Source organism: Leucopleurus acutus, assembly GCF_964270905.1.
Source record: "Leucopleurus acutus genome assembly, chromosome: 3".
NCBI classification, from domain to species: domain Eukaryota; kingdom Metazoa; phylum Chordata; class Mammalia; order Artiodactyla; family Delphinidae; genus Leucopleurus; species Leucopleurus acutus.
Genome location: NC_139145.1, coordinates 153287922 through 153307221, shown reverse-complemented (window position 1 = coordinate 153307221; position 19300 = coordinate 153287922).

The following is a 19300-nucleotide window of genomic DNA, read 5'->3' as shown; positions in this document are numbered from 1 at the left end:
TGGGGGCAAATGTAAGTCTAGGTACATGTGGGGAGGAGAAAAGCCTGACTAAATTTTGGTCAAACCTAGATAATGGGCAATTAAGAGGACTTATGAACTATTTCTCCTCTGCTGGCCAATAATCAAAAGGTCCCCACTTCAAAATAAAAGGTATGAGATATTGAACAATTATTGTTCATTATAGATTCAAGAGGAAAATAAAGAGAACCAAGTTCATCACAGAGGAGACAGAGAATCAGAGATAAAGTTTTGTCAAATAGTAAAGATTACTTATTTGGATCTAAGTCCTCAAGGGCAATATATCTTCAGAAATGGGTGCAGGAAGTTAAGAAATGCCAAGATAATACCTCTAATAATATATATTATTATATAATAATGTATATTTTCATTGCAGTTGGTACTGTAATTTGCTAATAAAAGTTATTTTTTCTAAGGCTACTTATATATTAGAATAAGAAAATGAACAGTAATGCTTGAACATGACAGCTAAAGTTATTTTTCCCAAAAAGATCAATTATTTAAATTTATGGAGATTTCTCTTTTTGATTGGTGTTAATATAGCAAATATATTTAGTGTTTGCCAGTACATTTAACTTTTAACATATCCAACATTTCTTTCAGATAAACAAGAATCTTGTATATTGTATTTTAACAGATATGGCTTATATATTATTTATGTGAATTTGATTGTAATAAACATATGTAATTATATATACACACATAAATAAACTTTAGAATTTGTAAGTACTTAATACATGTTATAAAAGGCATTATAACTAATGAGAAAGCAAGAATCATTTACTCAGTGATGCTGTGGAAATCTCCTAACTCTTTGGCAAGAATAAAAATTAAAAATTCGTGTGAATAAACACATGCTGATTCATGCAAAAACAAGATTTGCTTGAATCCAAAATGTTAACACTTTTACAGCTGAGTTGGGGAATTAAGGCTAATTTCTTTCATCTTTTACATGGTTTTTCAAAAAATTTTTCTTTTATTATAAAAAGAAACAAAAAAGTATAATTCATTAATTTTGTCAGCAAGCCATTAATCACCTCTAATTAAATGAAATTCTGATATTTCCTTCTTTCAGTCAGTCATATCAACATTAGGAGGTTTATGGTTAGAAAACTTAGATAGATAGATAGATAGATAGATGATAAAGATACATACAGAGAAAGAGGTTTCTGTGTTACCCAGAAATCATATCACAAATATTTTATATTATGTTCTCAGTGTACATTTTTTTCTCATTCAATTGTTATAATAATCCTATGAAATAGGCATAATTTCCCCCATGTTATGGACAAAGAGATTTAGTGCCATGTACATATTCAAATATCTAGTAAGAGGAATTTCACCCAGAACTTTCTGATAACTGAACCTTATAGTTTTACCCACCTGTTTTTATTTTTAGTTCTGAACTGGGATAAAATGATTATAAAAATCATTTGGGGCACTTATTTAAAATGCATATTCCTGGTCTCCACTCCATCTACTCTGAATCAAGCACTCTGGAAAGGGTCCTAGAAAATCACTGAATCTTGTACCTCAGTTAATGTATTAATCAGGGTTCTCCAGAAAAACAGAATCAATAGGCTATATATATATATATATATATATATATATATATATATATATCTCCAAAGGCCTGAGAACCAGGGCAGCCAATCAGGTAAACCCCCTTCTGAAGGCAGGAGAAGACTGACATCCTAGTTTGACCAGTCAGGAAGAAGAAAGGGCAAAGTCTCCCTTCTTCCTCCACATTTTGTTCCATTCAGGCCCTCAGTGGACTGGATGGTGCCTACCCACATTAGTAAAGGTAATCTTCTTTACTGAGTTCACCAGTTCAAATTCAACTCTTATCCAGAAACACTTCACAGACAAAGCCAGAAATAATGTTTAGCCAGATATCTCTGTATTCTGTATGTAACGTGCTCAAGTTGATACATAAAATTAACAATCACAAGTCTACTTCTTATCAACTTGGCACCCACACACATCTTCTTAAACCATACTTAATTTCTAAATGAAGGCAATAACAAGGTTATAATTCTGTCTAACATGGTATAACTCTCCTAAGTACAACTGAAAATGCACTAATCCTTTCCCCAGAAGAAAAGGTAAAGCCCTTGAGTGAGGTTCACTCTTTTCCCTGATCCCATAACTTAAATACTATGACGTAAAATTAAAAAATATTAAATAATTTGATATAAAGTCAATACCTCTTATGTTATATGGTAAGGGAATATGAAGGGAAAGAAAACAAAGATATTTTCATTACACACACATCACATCACACAAATGTATTCATAACAAACTAAGGAGGAAAAATTCATAATTACAGTTCTTGTTTCTATAACTGGTCACATGGTCACAGCTGGTATTTATAACTACTTTCTTCCACTGCCCACTCTGTATTTGCTTTGCCCTCAGCAAGGACTTCAGTTGGTTGTGGTTAATTTTATGGAGTTACCCAAACCTGATCATTCCTGAAAAGTATGAGCCATTAGCAGTCTGTCTGGATTGGGCCTATGTAGTTTTCCATTTACCTTAAGCAAAAGACGTCATAATAATAAGAAACACTCTTAGGGATATCCTGTATCCCAGACATATACTTCCTGACCTCCAATGTGCAGTAGTAGTCCAATTTCCTCTTGGTAGTCAGCACCAGTCACCCCAACCAGCACAGTAACTCCCTTCTTTGCCTGTTGATTCAGTGGCATGAGGAAGCCAAAGTGACCAAGTGGTAGTCTTAAATTCCAGTTCAGTGGAATCGTTGCCTTGTTATCTGGTGGAAGAATTTTTCCCTCTGGAATAAAACCTCTTGGCCAGCAAAGCATAAAGTCAGGGGAACAAGAAGAAAAAAAAATTGCTATGGGGTCACTAGAGATAATATTGAGTGGTGCCACCTCCACTTCCACCCCTTGATTCCTGGACCCGTGAATTCTGCCTGTAGGAGAAATAGAATATATAGACTCACTGATTCATAGCATATACAGCCTCCTAGATAGCCTTGTCCCAGCCTTACAAGGTATTGCCATCTAACTGTTACTGTTAACTGTCTTCAAAAGGCCATTCCATCGTTCTGTCAAGCCAGCTACTTAGCATGATATAGAACATGGTAATACCAGTGAATTTCATGAACATGGGTCCCTTCTTGCACTTCTTCTGCTGTGAAATAAGTTCCTTCATCAGAAGCAATGCTGTGTGGAATACTATGACAGTGGATAGGGCATCCTGTAAGGCCACTGATGGTAATTTTGGTAGGAGCGTGTGTACATGGGAAGGCAAATCCATTTCCAGAGTAATTGTCTATTCCTATAAGAACAAAATACCGCTCCTTCCTTGATGGAACTTGCCACCAGGGGAATGGAAGGCTGGTGTTGGTCTCTGTTCCTGGAAGATTAGGCATTTAGCAGTGTCTTTAGCTAGGTCATCCTTGGTGAATGGAAGTCCATGTTGCTTCATCCATGCATAACCCCCTTTCCTGCCACCATGGACACTTTGTTCTTGAGCCTGTTGGACAGTGACAGAGGAGGCTGGGGAAAGTGGGTGACTGGTATCCACAGAAGAGGTCATCTTATCTGCTTGATTGTTAATGCCTATTCTGCTGAGGTAAACCTTAGGTGAGCATTCATATGGGACACAAATATCCTCACTTTTTTGCCCATTCAGAGTTTGTCTATTCAAGCATGCATTCTGGAACTAGGGGAAAAAAACCACAGGATATGTCTTGGGAATCCCTGGGCCCACTGTGAGATGGAGTTGAGCTAAAACTCTATTGATCATCTTCTTAAGCCCCTACATTGATTGATACACCACAGTGATGTGTTGGGTCCTTGGAATTAATGTCAGTTCGAAGCCAGTGTTCAGTAGTTCCTGCAAGTTCTGATCATTTTCTTTTCCCCAAATCAAGGTTACCCTGGCAAAAGGATGTCAGTCCCCTTGGTGAAGGATATGAAAATGACTAACAATATAAACTACGTTTACAGAGGTCTTTCCTCAAGGGGACCCAGCTTCCCCTTCATTTAAGCGGTTCTGGATCTGTCAACTGGCTCAAATCTGGGAATTGACCAAGGGGCTTTGACTCTCTGTTTTTATGATTCAGATTAGGGTTTTGTTCACTTGACTTAGAAAATTTTGCTTATATAGATCAAGTAATAAAGGAGTAGACTTTCTATCTATTTCACTTCCTGAGACACTGTTATCAACTACTAAATGCCATAAGTCTGTGAGAGTCAGACTATTTTTCCATTATGGCAAACCACACCCACCTTGCCATTGGCAGTTGAATGCCACTGCTTGGCCCCTGCCTCCTAAGGATCCAATTACTCCCACTGCATTTAGATTTCCCAATTCAGTGACTACAGATGTCACTGTGAGGTCTGAGTTGCAGAGAAGTGTGATCACAGAGATCTGTCAAGGATGCTGGCTTTTGCTGTCTTTATACTATTATTTCTCATAGTACATGTTTTCTGGACACACCCAGTGTGGCTGAGTAGGTCTTAAATGACAAATCCACTCTAACATTCCAATCCCCTAAGCCTTTTCTACATTAAAGCAAGGAGGGTCTGGAAGTTCCAGTTTGCTCACTGTGGGCTGACTTTTGTCCATGTTTCAGCCAACCAATCCCAAAATTGTTAGAGGTCTTCTAACTCCCAGAGTTGCAACTTTAAATGCAAACTTTCTGCTAAGGGAGCCCATATCAGTAAATACAGACCGATCCAACGTTATGTTCCTTCCAGCATTATTCCATACCATTAGTATCCATTCCCACTTATGTTCGCTGGATTTCCATACCTCTATATAAGAAAATTCAGTAGTTATTTTGGACAGTGGTGCTACTCCTCATGAGTCATACTTTGCACCTCCCCTTTAGGGCCCTGCTGGGACTTGGGTCTAGTTATTGGTCTAAAAACAAAGTGGGGTAATGGTGGTGGGTCCTGAGAAGCATCTACATTGTCTTCCCATGGTAACTGCCTCAGGGGAGGCCACTGCACTTTCTGAAGCAGCGCAGGGAGTGTAGAGAGGTTGATACAACTCGGGGTGAGGAAACTGTGGCTGATGGTGCTGGGGAGGTCTCTTCCACTGAGAGTGCCACTTGCACTGACAACGAAAACTCATTAGAATTTAGGAGCTCGATGTGTCTGGTCTCATAAGGGTTTCTCCACAAGTCACCATCCCAAATTATAAGATCCCATTCTTTCCCAATCAAAGTCCTCACTTTAACAGTAGACATCCTGTGAAGCTAGAATTTCACCTTGCATTGTAATTTAGCCATTCTCAGGGTCGGATACTGCATTTGATTTTCAGCAGTTTTAGCCCTGCAACTATAGGAGATAAAGGTCTTCTTCAAGGCACTCATGGAAGCTCTTAGGTTATTTATGTGGTGCTTGACCTGAACATTTAAATCTCTGAGATCATCTTTTTTTAATACCACTTCACCCAGTGATATTAGGAGCAAGAGCCAACCCCACTATATTCGTTAGTTTTCCAAAAATATTTAAAAGTACTATATACATACTCATCCAGCTCCTTTCTTCTTTTAAGTTGTTGATTAGGAGATCTAGGGAAGATATTTTGCTAGATCATGGCATGGGCTATCAGTGCTCTCTTTACTACTAGAAATAGTGTCATGAGCATCTGTAAATCTAATCAGATTAGAGAGTCAATTCCAGAACCCCTGGAACCGATTTGAAAAAGTCATCCTTAACATTCTGTTCCCTTAGAACCCCTCTTAACACCTCTTGGTGCGAAAATCTGTATTAGTCAGGGTTATCCAGAAAAACAGAACCAATAGAATATATTCAGAGAAAGAGATTATTATAAAGAGTTGGCTCAAGTGCTTATGGACGCTGAGAATCCCGCAATCTGATATCTACAAGCAGGAAACAGAAGAAGATCAGTGGTGAGATTCAGTCTAAAAGCCTGAGAACCAGAAAGGCTGATGGCTTAAACCCAGTATTAGGGCAGGAGAAGACTGATGTCCCAGCTTAACAATCAGGCAGAAGAAGAGTTGAACTCTCCCTTCCTCCACATTGTGTTCTATTCAGGCCCACGGATGATTGAATGCTGCCCACTCACACAGGGGAGGATAATCTGCTTTACTGACTTCACGACTGAATTGTAAATCTCATTGGGAAACGCCTTCAGAAACACACCCAGATATAATATTTAGCCAAATATCAGAACAACTCATGGTCTAGTCAAATTGACACATAAAATTAATGATCACATGTAATATTTATAATTTTCAGTGAACTAATGTACAAAATGATCTCTAAACCAGTTTTCATAATTATCCTTCAAAACTTTTATGGGAATTAAATTGAAATGGAATTTTCACTCTTTTCCTAACAATTAATTTTAGAAATGGTATCTATTTAGAATTCATTTTGTACTAAACATTGTGCTAAGCTAAGTGCTTCTTAAATTGTATCTATTTTCACCTTCACAGCCATACTTTAAGAGGTTAATCTAGTATGACTCATTTTAAATGTGATTTTAAATGTGATTATAATGTTAAGGAGGTTTAGATGGATCAAGTTACTTAATGTAAGACATGTAGTCATTGAACAACAAAGACAGTATTCACACCCAGGTTTTATTGTAATTTCCATTTCATAGTATAAAATTTTTCCTGTTAGCTATGAAAATCTACCTTGACCATAAAGAAATATTTTCTTTCTAAAGTCAACAGCAATTTACTCTATACACCAAGGGTTTAATTCAGTGTGATGTCCATAAAGAGCACCATACATTCAGAACCAAAAGACTCAGGATATCTTTATTTCTATAAAATTGGACAGAGCTCACAATTTTAACTTTTTTATAAATAAAAGATACATTTGATGATTTCAAAATTTTCATCCAGTACTTTAGTTTCCTCCAGCTTGTTTTACAAACTCTTTTGTCTAGGATCATCAAAATTAGCAAAATCTTTTATTCTCCATTCTTTAATTTTAAATCTTTAATTCTAATTCTAATCATCAAAATTAGCAAAATCTTTAATTGACTAATGAGACCTTGAGAATGTGAAAATGGAAAAACTATAACAAAAATCAGTATCCATAGACCCTTTTTAACACAATCTCAGGCTTGTTGCTCTGATTCATTATAATAGTCCAAATCCTCAAATATTTATAGAGACAGGGATAATGTTAAATATCTATATGGATATAGATATAGATAAATATGAAGTATACATACATACACACATATATATACATACATGTTTATGTAGATAAATGATAGATGACTAGATAGATAGATAAATAATTTTATAACAATTTTGATGTGTTTCCCCCTTGGATTCTGTGTACTTTTACTTTTATAGTCAATGAGAGCTACTGGAAAAATTCTAGTGACTTTTAATCATTTTGCATTAGTATATTATATTCAAAATAGTCTCACCAATTCCCTGAGTTTAGAATGACCAATGATATGTTTTGTTTACAATTTCTGGTTTCTTTGCTACTTGTTTTGTTTTTACTCAATAATTTTCACTCATAGTGAAAATTATGACACAAAGATTGCAATTGATAATGTCAAGATTACCACAATTAAATACAGGAAGCATTTTATACTCAGTGTTTTCTAACAAGCCAGCATTTCTAAGATCATGTTCCATGGAATACAGTATTTGTACAAGGTTAATCACTATTGAGTGAAAAAGCATTCCATAGTTAAATAACTTTGAGAAATATTGGATTAAACAATGCTAAACAGATTTTGTTACTGTAAAGCTCCTCAGAGCTGTTCATATAATAATTTGTGGATCTGATATTCAAAAGAGGAACATAATACGTAACATTTTAGTAGATTTATGTACCATGGAACATACTTTGCAAAACCTTGTATTTTATTCCAATATCATTTTTGAATAATGAAAATCCTATAGCTCACTCAAACTAAGGGCCGTAACTATAGAAAATGAGACTTTCCTTATACTAACTGAATTTGTGGCATAGTCCCATCAACTACATTTTTATACATACACATTGTTCAATTTGCCACAAGGAATGAAATCCCTATAAATGAGAATATTTTAAGCCCCATAAGCTTCAGAGAAAAAAAATATTATTACTTAATTTCTGTGACAGATATTTTTGACTCATAAAGTATAAGAATGTTTCTGTTGTCAGAGTACTTTTCTTACAAAGAAAAATGGGCCAAAAAAGAGTACTTATAGTAATAAACATAAATTCAGTCTTGAAATTTTCCCTTATAAAACAGTTATAATGTTACTGAAAATGAACTTGAAAATGAATACTTGAAAATTACTGAGATGCATTTTTTCAATTCTTCAGAGGTTGTCTATGTAGATCCCTGTTTACTAAATAAAGAACCTAAAAGTGTATTGACTAATAGTTTACTTAATGATAAATGTGATGCAAACATATTATTTTTTAAGAATCCTTATGATTAAATAAATTTGTTTTTTTGGTAATTAATTTTTAAACTTTAGAATAGTTTAGATTTACAGAAAAATTGCAAATGTAAAAGAATTCCTTCCCAAATACCCTTCATCCAGTTCCATAATTATTAAAATCTTGCATTACTATGGTTCATTTATTTAGTTCATTAATTAGTGAAGCAATATTGATAGATCATTGTTAACTAAAAATCAAACCTTTGACATACCCCCATTAAGACTGCTTGTCTGTTTGTTTTTCATTTTGAGTATGTTTTAATTTCTGGAACTACGAGTTGTTCCAGGTTCATGTGGTATATTTCCTGCCCCAGTCTTCCATTTGTTTTCGAAATGATATTCATTTGCATTATTCTAAAAAAATGTTGTCAGGGCTCAAAGAAAAGAGAGTTTTTATTCAGTTTGAATTTGTTCCTGAGAGTATTCCTTGTCTCCTCTTTATCTTTGCTTTAGAAGGATGTGAACCCAAGTCATCTGATAACATTCATATTAATGGGAAAAGGTGTTGTGGTTTTTACCTATTTCAGTCCACTGCTAAATGGAAAACATATCTGTCAGGAACTCGAGAGGGAGATTTGGGTTTATTCTGAGAAAACTAACCACGCTGACAGCTTTACTCCTATAATATCTACAGAGGTTTGAAGCATATCTGAATTTGAAGGGAAAAAAAAATACCAGAATGTTAAACTATATTTGCAAAATGCGATTCCTACAGATGTCAAAATACTGCCTCTCTAATTTTACCTTCATTATGAAATGCCTTCAGACTCAGACTGTGTAACTTTTCTGTGAAACACTTAATCTCCACTCAGGCCCCTTAGGAAGATGTAATAGCAATCAGTAAATAACAGTGCAGAGGCTGTTGATTACTATTGAATAAACTAAAATGCTTTCCATACATTGCAAACTAAAAATGGATCACTCTCATCACTTATCTTTTTTTTAATGACATTTTAAAGTCTAAGGACCTTATTAATCAATGCTTTATATGATGTTTTCCAAAGATGTGCATGTACCTTGCTTAGAAAACAGAAGAGAGGCAGATATACTGAGACTCTTCTGAGGAAATTAAATTAAATCAGTATTCATAAACGTTAGATACTTGATAGAGAATAAGAAAAAAAGAAGATGCTAAAAAAGTAAGAGATAATGGAAAAAAGAAAGCATGGAAGAAAAGGAAACTATTATTTGGCAACAATGACAGACCCTTTGATAGCTAGTTTCTCAAAGTATTTTTAATAGGTATTTTGCCTTTTTACATTAAAAAAATGAGAATTTTGGAAAAAATCACTTGTTCAGGTCCTCAGAAGGAGTATGGTTAAAGCCAAATGTTGAAACTGTGCCTGTTTGGCTCCAGAATTTGTGCTTCATTCACTCTACAGAAAAACCCTAACATATTGGCAATTTGATAACATTTTAAATGTAACGATGGTATTTAGCTGTTATTTGCAAAGGGGAAAGATTAGATTTTTACTTTTAGTTTATATTCCATATGGCTTTATCAAAATGATCAGTGTATCTATAGAAAAGTTTGAAAGGCAATTTTAATATACTGGATAAAAATTGAAAATGAATATTTATTGAAATATTATATTTACAATGTTTACATTTTAAAACTTTTATGGAGGAATAGACAAATATTAAATGACACATATTTATATTGTACAATTCGAAGACTTTTGAAATTTTGTTACACTCCTGAAACCATTATCACAATCAAGATACTGAGCACATCTACTGATGTTGCTCTCATCTGTACCACCATTCAGGTTAGAGAGGAGATTCATCCAGTTTTCTTCGCTCCTCCTTAGCTTTAACCTTCATCAAATAGCCAACTTATTTAATCAAAGTACATTTTAAAAAGCTTTATGTGATTGAAAAAGTTGTTATTTGGTGGCATTTTATTTAGAACAGATCATTTCTAAGGAGAAAATGCTCTTTATTTCAAGAAACCTTTCCTTTATGCTTATGTATGCATTTATACTTTTTAAGCCTTATGCTTACTTAATACTTTTACTGATTATTCAATTTCAAAAATCATTCTATTCAGAACTTTGAAGGTATTCCAATGGTTTTCTAGCAACCTCTGATGCTACTGAAAAATGTGCATGCGACCTTCCTTTTATAACCTTTTTAATTTTGGAAAAATCTTTTCTTAAAAAAATATGAATTGAATTTTTAGCTCTGGTAAAGTATCATATATATTGTTGTTTGTGTTGTCCGTTGCTTGAGGTTCTGTGAGTCAGGTATTGGATATGAAGTTGTTATTTTCTGTGCCTCTTTACTTACTTTTTCTATCTTTGTTTTATGCTCAAGGACTACCTACGTAATCCTTTAGTTATGACCACTCCATTTAGCATGTCTATTGAAACTTTTATCCCTGTTTTGTGTGATTTTAATATTCTCAAATATATCAAACAATACTATTTTATCTCATATTTCACCTCTTCTGAGGTAGTTGATATGTTTTTTCATTTCTGTACTTTTTCATAATAGTGTGGTGCACAGTATTTGGAAAGTGTCATTTAATACAATATTTGATTTTTGTTAGTACTACACAGTTAAAGACAAAATCTTGAACTTAAAAAAAACACATCTCAGCCTCCATTGCATCTCCTTAAGGTGATTGAATAAATTTCCAGTGGCAATAAGATGCATATGTATATAACATTTGAAATACAGTTTATAAATAGTAACATTTGAAACACACATATAAAACTTTTTTTAAATAAGGACATTTTAATTGAGACACATTGAAAACTGAATTAAAATTTGCAAATCATGCTTGTGTGTTACCTTTAGAAATTTTAGAGCATAGAGGTTTCTCACAATAACCTGAAGAACTACTTGTAACTTGGATCCTCAAGAAGGAAAGAGCTACAAAGTTTCATTTTCTGAGGCTAGTGTGTTTAATCTTACTTACGATTAATTTTTTTAGCAATTTTTGTGACACTCACTTAAAATTATAATGGAGGTTTTATTCTTTTCTTACGAAAATTTGAATAATCAGTGTTTCTCTAAGGCTTTTGTTTCTGACATAAACTAAACCAGTCATCAACCAACCACTTGAAAAGAATCAATGAAAATGCTAGAAGGTGGTTTTTTGTTTTGTTTTGTTTTTTCTATATTATAAATGTCTCTTTTCTAATTTAATGATATTCTATTTTATGAAGCATATATTGCTAGTTTATATAAAACTAATATTTACAAATAGGTAAACACAAGCATGTGTGTGTCTGTATATTCTTGCATTCTGTGTCATCTTCTCTAAGTTACTTGAAAGATAGGCTTCGTTAAAAAAATTCAAACAAAATAGAAGCTAATACATCTAGAATCTGGTTTTTATTGGTGCCTAATATATGATTATCAAATAAAAAGCTTTCAAAGGTATTTGTAATGCATCGTGGTGCTCTAAAATAAGTGTCCTATGAATTGTTGTTTTGAGTACAGTACAAAAGATTGTTCCCTATCCTCTTAGGGGGTAGAGCTTCAGCAAAGTTAAAAAGGAAGAAGGTATTGTTTACTCAAATATTGTCTGTTCTTATGTAATCTTATCTCCAACCTCCATGACTTGCTTTTGATACCAAATAACATCCAGCTTTCAATCTCAGAGTTCTTTGCCTCATGAAGACCCATAAAGAGTCTATCACATCACCCTCTTCTCACTTGATATCACTAGACTGTGTGTTTTATCCCCCGCACAAATTAAAAAAAAAGACTTTATAGGTGGAGATAATTTTGAGTAACAGACTCAGTTTGGCAGGAACTATAAAACTGAATCAAACGATTGGAGTTTGGGTTCAGAGGTTCATATGCCTCGTGACCATCAAATCACCAGTTATATTAGTATTCCATTGCAGCCTTAAAAAATTACCACACATTTAGTGGATTCGAATAACACAAATATATTCTCACAAGTCTGTAGTTCAAAAGGCTAGGATGACTCAGCTGGTTATTATGCTTTAAGTTTCACAGTGCCAAAACCAAGGTGTCACCTAGCTGAGCTATTATTAGCCAATTCTGAGAAGAATTCAATCCTAAATTCGCTCAGGTTGTCAGCAAAATACAGTTGCTTTTGGGACTAGGGCTGAGATGTGCCTTTCCTTGCTGGCTGTCAGTGGGTGGCCACTTTACCACCTAGAGGGTTCTTTCTCAGGTCCTTTCACACAGGATCCTACAGCACAGAGCCAGGAGCAGTGTGTTGGATCCTTCTCATGTTTATAATCTCTCTGACCTCTTCTTCTACTACATATACCTGAATGACTCTTCTGTTTTCTCTTCCGCTTTAAAGACTCGTAATTACATTGGGCCCACCTACATAATCTAGAATGATCCCTCCCTTTTAAGATCAGTTTATTCGTAGCCTTAATTACACTTGCAAATTCCTTTATGGTAGTACATGGATTAGTGTTAGATGGAATAATAAAAGGACTATTATCTTAGGGACATATCTTTAGAATTATTCCTACCACACCAGCCTGTGAATATTTTGCTTTGTCTGCATTTTACAGGGCCACAGTCCTGGATCCAAATATTAATATGCGGAAATCACGAGAAGTGGGCAGTGAACTCTAGGACTGTGAAAGTCTCCTGAATGTGACTTAAGTGGAATTACCTCTAAGTAAAATATTTGGGGGTGGGGGGGGTTAAGAGCTATCAGTTGTGATTTTCTTTTTTTTTTTTTTTGCGGTACGCGGGCCTCCCACCGCTGCTGCCCCTCCTGCTGCGGAGCACAGTCTCCGGATGCAAAGGCCCAGCGACCACGGCTCAGGGGCCCAGCCGCTCCGCGGCACCTGGGATCCTCCCAGACCGGGGCACGAACCCGCGTCCCCTGCATTGGCAGGCAGACCCCCAAACCACTGCGCCACCAGGGAAGCCCATCAATTGTGATTTTTAAGAAAGCTAATATTTAATTAACCTTATTTTGTAAATTATATGTATCGATATTGATATTATCTGTTCAATGAACCCACCACGCCCTGGCAGAGTAGATCATACATGAAATTACATTATTTACCTCTGTACACTGACTGTAACCACCCCCAAAACCTTACAAACAGTCTCACAATCATCTGTTGCTATGGTTAGCTGCTATTTGGAATTTAGTCCAAACACCAAAATCTGATGTCAAATGACTTAGCAATTCTTAATTATTTCTCCACAAACTTCTCTGATTTTCATAGAACAAGGCATTATTCTGTTGTTTTTGGTGTGAGCTCTGGGTATTCATATGAATTTCAAGTTATGGAAACTATATGCTGGCCCCAATTATAGGATTAATACATTACTTACCTTCCACTTATTTCAGTGCAAAAATATGTACAAGACGTTAGTTGGATAATTTTGCATTTAAGGAAACACTTCCTAAACATCAAATTAGTGGAGGAATTAACATATTTAAAAATCACATTTTCTTCTTTTCCAGTTTGTATTCCTTTTATTTATTTTTCTTCTCTGATTGCCATGGCTAGGACTTCCAAAACTATGTTGAATAATATTGGTGATAGTGGACATCCTTGTCTTGTTCCTGATCTTAGAGGAAATGCTTTCAGTTTTTCACCATAGAGAATGATGTTTGCTGTGGGTTTTTCATATATGGCCTTTATTATGTTGAGAAGAAGTAAAGCTGTCACTGTTTGCGGATAACATGATACTATACATAAAAAATCCTAGAGATGCCACCAGAAAACTAATAGAGCTAATCAATGAATTTGGTAAAGTTTCAGGATACAAAATTAATGCACAGAAATCTCTTACATTCTTATACACTAATGATGAAAAACCTGAAGGAGAAATTAAGGAAACACTTCCACTTACCATTGCAACAAAAAGAATATAATATCTAGGAATAAACCTACATAGGGAGACAAAAGACCTGTATGCAGAAAACTATGACACTGGTGAAAGAAATGAAAGACGATAAAAACACATGGAGAGATACACCATGTTCTTGGATTGAAAGAATCAACATTGTGAAAATGACTATACTACCCAGAGCAATCTACAGATTCAATGCAATCCCTATCAAACTACCAATGGCATTATTCACAGAACTAGAACAATAAATTTCACAATTTGTATGGAAACACAAAAGACCCCAAATAGCCAAAGCAATCTTGAGAAAGAAAAAGCTGGAGGAATCAGGCTCCTTGACTTCAGACTATATGACAAAACTACAGTAATCAAGACAGTATGGTACTGGCACAAAAACAGAAATATAGATCCATGGAACAGGATAGAAAGCCCAGAGGTAAATCCATGCACATATGGTCAACTAATCTATGACAGAGGAGGCAAGGATATACAATGGAGAAAACACAGTCTCTTCAATAAGTGGTGCTGGGAAATCCGGCCAGCTACATATAAAAGAATGAAATTAAAGCACTCCCTATCACTATACACAAAAATAAACTCAAAATGGATTAGAGACCTAAATGTAAGACCAGACACTATAAAACTTTTAGAGGAAAACATAGGAAGAACACTCTGTGACATAAATCACAGCAAGATCTTTTTTGATCCACCTCCTAGAGTAATGGAAATAAAAACAAAAATAAACAAATGGGACCTAATGAAATTTAAAAGCTATTGCAAAACAAAGGAAACTACAAAGAAGACAAAAAGACAATCCTCAGAATGGGAGAAAATATTTGCAAATGAATCAATGGACAAAGGATTAATCTCCAAAATATATAAACAACTCATGCAGCTCAGTATTAAAAAAACAAACAACCCAATCAAAAAATGGGCAGAAGTCCTAAATAGACATTTCTCCAAAGAAGACATACAGATGGCCATGAAGTACATGAAAAGCTGCTCAACATCACTAATTATTAGAGAAATGCAAATCCAAACTACAATGAGGTATCACCTCACTCCAGTTAGAATGGACATCCTGAGAAAATCTATAAACAACAAATGCTGCAGAGGGTGTGGAGAAAAGGGAACTCTCTTGCACTGTTGGTGGGAATGTAAATTGATACAGCCACTATGGAGAACAGTATAGTGGGTCCTTAAAAAACTAAAAATAGAATTATCATATGACCCAGCAATCTCACTGTTGGGCATATACCCAGAGAAAACCATAATTCAAAAACACACATGCACCCTAATGTTCATTGCAGCACTATTTACAATAGCCAGGTCATGGAAGCAACCTAAATGCCCATCGACAGACGAATGGATAAAGATTATGTGGTACATATATACAATGGAATATTACTCAGCAATAAAATGGAACGAAATTGGGTCATTTGTAGAGACGTGGATGGATCTAGAGACTGTCATACAGAGTAAAGTAAGTCAGAAAGAGAAAAACAAATTTAGTATATTAACATATATGTGGAATCTAGAAAAATGGTACAGATGATCTGGTTTGCAAGGCAGAAATAAAGACAGATGTAGAGAACAAACGTATGGACACCAAGGGGGGAAAGTGGTGGGGGAGTGTGGTGGTGGGATGAATTGGGAGATTGGGATTGACATATATACACTAATATGTATATAATGGATAACCAATAAGAACCTGCTGTATAAAAAAATAAATAAAATAAAATACAAAAAAAAATCATGTTCTGACCATCATAAAATGTATTTTAAGTTAAAAGGAATCAAAACTAAGAGAGGAACTACAACTACATTTATTTATAACAAGGGGTTAATAATAAAATATTAATATCTTAATAAAATGAGTCAATAGTATTTAAAGAATGTTTACAGAAGAAGATGAACACACAACTTTGCATTAGCCCCAAATTAGGTACTTTTTAAGTTTATTGTAATTGTTTCACAATTCATGATAGGTAAATTATTTTAGACATTTTTGTTGGAGAAAAATGTTTCCAAGCTATTTCTTTAAAATGGAGAAAGGGTACTGGTGTGCCTTCAATTCCTCGTGACCAAGAGAAAAGTATATGTATTTCCATTTTCAACGTCTAATCACAAAATGTATCCAAACCAGATCAATAGGATACCTGAGACAAGTATAATTTCCTGAGTTAGATGGCCATAAGGAATGTATTATTTATCTATTCCTTTTTTTGGCTTTTTTTTTGAATTTTATTTTATTTATTTTTTTATACAGCAGGTTCTTATTAGTTATCCATTTTACACATATTAGTGTATATATGTTAATCCCAATCTCCCAATTCATCACACCTATATAACAAATTATTCCAAAACTTAGTGGTTTTTTTTGCGGTACGCGGGCCTCTCACTGCTGTGGCCTCTCCCGCTGCGGAGCACAGGCTCCGGACGCGCAGGCTCAGCGGCCATGGCTCACGGGCCCAGCCGCTCCGCGGCATGTGGGATCTTCCCGGACCGGGGCACGAACCCGTGTCCTCTGCATCGACAGGCAGACTCTCAACCACTGCGCCACCAGGGAAGCCCAAAACTTAGTGTTTTAAACGACACCTAGAAAGGGTAAAAAAGGAGATAAATCAAAAGAATTTAGTTAAATTTATAATAATTCAAAACTTATTAATCCCTTTGAAGTAATGTCTCATAATTTTAACTGGGAAATCAATTGTTATAGATAATTTTATAATAGGGAATTAATAAATATGCTGATTCATGTCTTGATTAAGGAATTAACAATGGTTGAGCACACTAATTTTTCCTTGAAATTTCTCATACAGGAATATAATTTTAATTCAATATATGTTTTAAAAAGCATAATACAAGTAATTTTATAAAGCATTTATAATAAATAAGTACATTTAAGAAAGACTCAGTCTATTATCTAAGTTCAAGGATATGTCATTATATTTTAAATTATGAGAATATTTAGCTTAGAATAATAACTGAGTTTCCAGATAAAAACCCCATTTTTTTCTTTTAAAGATATATACATCTGCTATAACTTATTCTATGAGGCCAGCATTACCCTGATACCAAAACCAGACATAGATGTTACAAAAAAAGAAGAACAACCAACAAATATCTCTCATATTCTCCACCGATGAATGAGTGAAGAAAATGTGGTATATATTACACAATGGATTGTTATTCAGCCATAACAAATATGGAAATCTTGCCATCTGCGACAACATGGATGGACCTGAAGGACATTATGCTACGTGAAATGAGACATACAGGGAAGGACAAATGTCGTATGATTTGGAATTTAAATACAAAAACAGAAACAAAAACGAACTCATAAATACAGATAACAGACTGATGATCTCTGGAGGTAGGGGGTGGAAAGTGAGTGAAATGGGTGAAGGGGGTCAAAAGGTACAAACTTCTAGTTATAAAATAGATAAGTCCTGGGGCTGCAATATACAACATGGTGAATAACACTATATTATGTATTTAAAAGTTGCTAAGAAAGTAAACTTTTTTTCATTTTTACTTTATATTGGAGCATAGTTGATTAACAATGTTGTGTTAGTTTCACGTGTACAGCAAAGTGGTTCAGTTATACATATACCTGTATCTATTATTTTTCAAGGTTTTTTTCCATTTAGGTTATTATAGAATATTGAGGAGTGTTCCCTGTGCTATACAATATGTCCTTGTTGGTTATCTATTTTAAATATAGCAATGTGTAAATCTTAAAATTTCTCATCACAAGAAAAAAACATGTGTAACTATGTGTGGTGATACATGTTAACTAGACTTATTGTGGTAATTGTTTTCCAATATAAACAAATATGGAATAATTATGTTGTACATCTGAAACTAATATAATGTTATATTTGTTACTTTAAGTAACAAACCTAATAATCTGTAAAATTTTCATTTGAAAACACTTCCCAACCCTTCCAGCTATAGAAGAATGAATACAGTTCATAACTGGGAATTCTAACAGTCCTATTAGAAAAAATACAAAAGAATGGCAACTTTTATTTCCTTTGGATTCAAGAAAAGATTGTAGAATATCATTGTTTCAGCAAGATTATCTCCATATGACAATGTCAAGTATGGAAGGAATGAGAAAGTATACTTTCAACCTTTACTGAAAGAAAAGGAAAACTTTATGAAATGAAGAAAAAAGACAAGCATACATTATTACTGTTTTCATATATGTTTCTTCACCTCATATAATCTAATGTTACTGTTTACACTTAATTTGAAAGCCCTTCTATTCTATCCAAGTTTGAAGTTTAACTTCCTCCACACTTTATGCAAAGAAAATCTGCTGATTTCATTTTGGCTCCCATAGACAATATGCAATCATCCAGAAGTCATCAGCAAATTCTAAGCAAAGGCATTTTTTCTCAGAAGCAAGTGTCCATAATTCTATACAGGAAGGATTTATGGGCACTTATCCAGTTGCAATGGAACATAGACATGGAGTCCTCAAACAATTTTGTTTGAGCATATGATTAAAGAACACTTAAATACTATAAATCTCCTCCAACATTTAAAACTCTAAATATAAAACTTTTCTCCCCCATAAGTTTGAATTAGCAGCAAATGATACAATTCCAATATATTGTATGTTTTGTAAAAAAAATCCTCAACAAAATATTAGCATATTGAATCCAATATTTTTTAAAAACAATCATACACCATAACCAAATGGGATTTATCACAAGCATGCAAGGCTGGTTTAACATTAAAAAATTATCCCAACAGACTAAGTAAGAAAAATCATATGACCATATCAGTAGATGCAGGGAAAGCATGCAACAAAATTCAAAACCCATTTATGATAAAAATTCTAAGTAAACTAGGAATAGAGAACTTCTTCTACTTGATAAAGAACATCTACCCAAAACGCTATAGCTGACGTCATACTTAATGGTGAGAAACTCAATGCTTTCTTGTTAAGACCAAGCACAACACAAGGATGTCCACTCAAACTACTGCTATTCAACTTTATACTGGAACTCTTAGTTAATGCAATTAGACAAGGCACAA